We start from the raw sequence: 4,444 nt of genomic DNA on the forward strand, positions 1-4,444 counted from the left end.
AATGATACAAGAAGTGAATGGAGAAATATTCAAGGAAATAGGTAGCTTAAAGAAAAAAAGCAATGAAAAATTCAGGAAACTTTGGACACACTTTTAGAAATGCGAAATACTCTGGAAAGTCTCATCAATAGAATTGAACCAAGTAGAAGAAAGAAACTCAGAACTCAAAGACGAGGTGTTCAAATTAACCCAATTCAACAAAGACAAAGAAAAAGGAAAAAGAAAATATGAACAAGGCCTCCAAGAAGTCTGGAATTATGTTAAATGACCAAAACTCACAATGAATAATCAGTGTTCCTGAGGAAGAAGAGAATTTTAAAAGCTTGGAAAATATATTTGGGAGTATCAAGGAAAACTTTCCTGGCCTTGCTAGAGACCCAGATATCCAAATACAAGAAGCACAAGAACACCCAGGAAATTCGTCGCAAGATCTTCGCCTAGGCACATTGTCATCAAGTTATCCAAAGTTAAGATGAAGGAAAGAATCTTAAGAGCTGTGAGGCAGTAGCACCAGGTAACCTATAAAGGAAAACCTATCAAATTAACAGCAGATTTCTCAGCAGAAACCCTACAAAGCTAGAAGGGTCTGGGGCCTTATCTTCAGCCTCCTCAAACAAAACACTTATCAGCCAAGAATTTTGTATCGAGTGAAACTAAGCATCATATATGAAGGAAAGATACAGTCTTTTTCAGACAAAAAAATGCAGAGAGAATTTGCCATTACCAAGCCACCACTGCAAGAACTGCTAAAAGAAGCTCTAAATCTTGAAAAAATCCTGGAAACACATCAAAACACAACCTCTTTAAAGCATAAATTACACAGGACCTATAAAACAAAAATACAAGTTGAAAAGCAAAAACAAAGCACACACAAAAACAAAGTACACAGGCAACAAAGAACATGATAAATGCAACGGTACCTCACATTTCAATACTAACATTGAAGTTAAATAATGCTCCACTTAAAAGATACAGAACTGCAGAATGGATAAGAACTCACCAACCCACTATCTGCTGCCTTAGGAGACTCAACTTACACATAAGGACTCAGATAAACTTAAAGTAAAAGGGTGGAAAAAGGCATTTCATGCAAATGGACAGCAAAAGCGAGCAGGGGTAGCTATTCTTATATCAGACAAAACAAACTTTAAAGCAACAGCAGTTAAAAGAAACAAGGAGGGACATTATATAATGGTAAAAGGCCTTGTCCAACAGGAAAATATCACAATCCTAAACATGCATGCACCTAACACTGGAGCTCCCAAATTTGTTTAAAAATTACTAAGAGACCTAAGAAATGAAATACACAGCAACATAATAATAGTGGGGGACTTCAATACTCCACTGACAGCACTACACAGGTCATGAAGACAGAAAGTCAACAAAGAAACAATGGATTTAAACTATGCCTAGGAACAAATGGACTTAACAGATATATACAGAGCATTTCATCCAACAACCGGAGAATGCACATTCTATTCAACAGTACACAGAATTTTCTCCAAGATAGACTATATGATAGACCACAAAATGAGCCTCAATAAATTTAAAAATATTGAAATTATTTCAAGCACTCTCTCAGAGACTCAATAAATTTAAGAAAATTGAAATTATGTCAAGCACTCTCTCAAACCACAGTGGAATAAAACTGGACATCAACTCCAAAAGGAACCTTCGAAACCATGCAAATACATGGAAATTAAATCACTACCCCTGAATGAGCATTGGATCAAAAATGAAATCAAGATGGAAATTTAAAAATTATTTGAAATGAAGGACAATAATGACACAATCTGTCAAAACTACTGAGATCCAGCAAAGGCAGTGGTAAGAGGAAAGTTCATAGCTCTAAACACCTACGTCAAAAAGACTGAAAGAGTGCAAACAGACACTCTGAGGTCACACCTCAAGGGGCTAAGAAACAAGAACAAACCAAACCCAAACCCATCAGAAGAAAGGAAATAACCAAGATCAGAGTAGAACTAAATGAAATAGAAACAAACAAAAAATGCAAAAGACAAATGAAACAAAAAGCTAGTTCTTTGAAAAGATAAATAAAATTGATAGATCACTGGCAAGATAAACCAAGAAAAGAAGAGGGAAGATCCAAATAACCTCACTAAGAAATGAAACAGGAGATATTACAACTGATACCACTGAAATACAAAAGATCATTCAAGGCTACTATGAACACCTTTATGCACATAAACCAGAAAACCTAGAAGAGATGGATGGATTCTTGGAAAAATACAACCCTCCTAGCTTAAATTAGAAAGAATTAGACACCCTGAACAGACCAATAACAAGCAGCAAGATTGAAATGGTAATATAAAAATTACCAACAAAAAAAAAAGTCCAGGACCAGATGGATTCACAGCAGAATTCTACCAGGCATTCAAAGAAGAATTGGCACCAATCCTTTTGACACTATTCCACAAGATAGAGATAGAAGGAACCTTCCCTAATTCATTCTATGAAGCCAACATCACCCTAATACCAAAACTAGGAAAGGACATAACCAAAAAAGAAAACTACAGGCTGATATCCTTGATTAACACAGACACTAAAATCCTTAACAACAAAATACTAGCTAACCAAATCCAACAACATACCCAAAAGATAATCCACCATGATCAAGTGGGTTTCATACCAGGGCTGCAGGGATGGTTTAACATACTTGGAAGTCAATAAATGTGATACACAACATCGAATTAAAAACAAAAATCACATGATCATCTCAATAGATGCAAAAATAGTATTTGATAAAATTCAGGATCCTTTATGATCAAAACTCTAAGCAAAATCAGCACACAAGGGACATACCTTAATGTAATAAAAGCCATCTGTGACAAACCCACAGCCAACATAATACTGAATGGGGAAATGTTGAAAGCATTCCCTCTGAGAACTGGAACATGTCAAGGATGTCCACTCTCACCACTCCTCTTCAACACAATACTGGAAGTCCTAGCTACAGAAATCAGACACGAGAAAGAAATGAGGGGCATCCGAATCGGTAAAGAGGAAGTCAAACTGACACTATTTGCTGACAACATGATCGTTTACCTTGAAAACCCCAAGGACTCCTCCAGAAAGCTCCTAGAACTGATAAAGGAATTCAGCAAAGTTTCTGGACACAATGTTAATGTACACAAATAAGTAGCTCTTCTATACACCAACAGTGACCAAGCAGAGAATCAAATTAAGAACTCAACCACTTTTACAATTGCTGCAAAAATAAAAATAAAATAAAATATTTAGGAATATACCTAACCAAGGAGTCAAAAGACCGCTATAAGGAAAACTATAAAACACTGCTGGAAGAAGTCAAAGATGACATGAACAAATAGAAACACATCCTATGCTCATATAGGTAGAATCAATATTGTGAAAGTGGCCATATTGTCAAAAGCAATCTACCAATTCAATGCAATCCCCATCAAAATACCACCATCATTCTTCACAGCATTAGAAAAAAACAATTCTAAAATTCATATGGAACCAAAAAAGAGCTCATATAGCCAAAGCAAGACTAAGCAAAAAGAACACATCTGGAGACATCACACTACCTGATTTCAAACTATACTATAAGGCCATAGTCACCAAAACAGGATGGCACTGGTATAAAAATAGGCACAGAAACCAGTGGAACAGAATAAAGAACGCAGAAATAAAGCCAAATACAGTCAACTTACCTTCAACAAAGCAAACAAAACATAAAGTAGGGAAAGGACACCCTTTTCAACAAATGGTGCTGGAATAATTGGCTAGCCACATGTAGGAGAATGAAACTGGATCCTCATCTCTCCCCTATACAAAATCAACTCAAGATGGATTAAGCACTTAAACCTAAGACCTGAAACTATAAAAATTCTAGAAGATAACATTGGAAAAACACTTCTAGACATTGGCTTAGGGAAGGATTTCATGACCAAGAACCGAAAAGCAAATGCAATAAAAACAAAGACAAATAGCTGGGACCTAATTAAACTAAAGAGCTTTTGCACAGCAAAAGGAACAGTCATCAGAGTAAACAGGCAACCCACAGAGTGGGAGAAAATCTTCACAATCTGTACATCTGACAAAAGACTAATATCCAGAGTCTACAATGAACTCAGACAGACCAGTAAGAAACAAACAAACATGGCCAGGCTTGGTGGCTCATGCTTATAATCCTAGCACTTTGGGAGGCGGAGGCAGGTGGATTGCCTGAGCTCAAGAGTTTGAGACCAGCTTGGGCAACACAGTGAAACCCCATCTCGACTAAAATACAAAAAAATTTGCTGGGCGTCGTGGCATGCACCTGTAATCCCAGCTACTCAGGAGGCTGAGGCAGGAGAATAGCTTGAACCCAGGAGGTGGAGGTTGCAGTGAGCAGAGATCGCACCATTGCACTCTAGCCTGGGTGACAGAGCAAGACTCCATCCCCCGCCCAAAAAAAAGG

Source organism: Rhinopithecus roxellana, chromosome 16, assembly GCF_007565055.1.
Source record: "Rhinopithecus roxellana isolate Shanxi Qingling chromosome 16, ASM756505v1, whole genome shotgun sequence".
Taxonomy (NCBI): Eukaryota; Metazoa; Chordata; class Mammalia; order Primates; family Cercopithecidae; genus Rhinopithecus; species Rhinopithecus roxellana.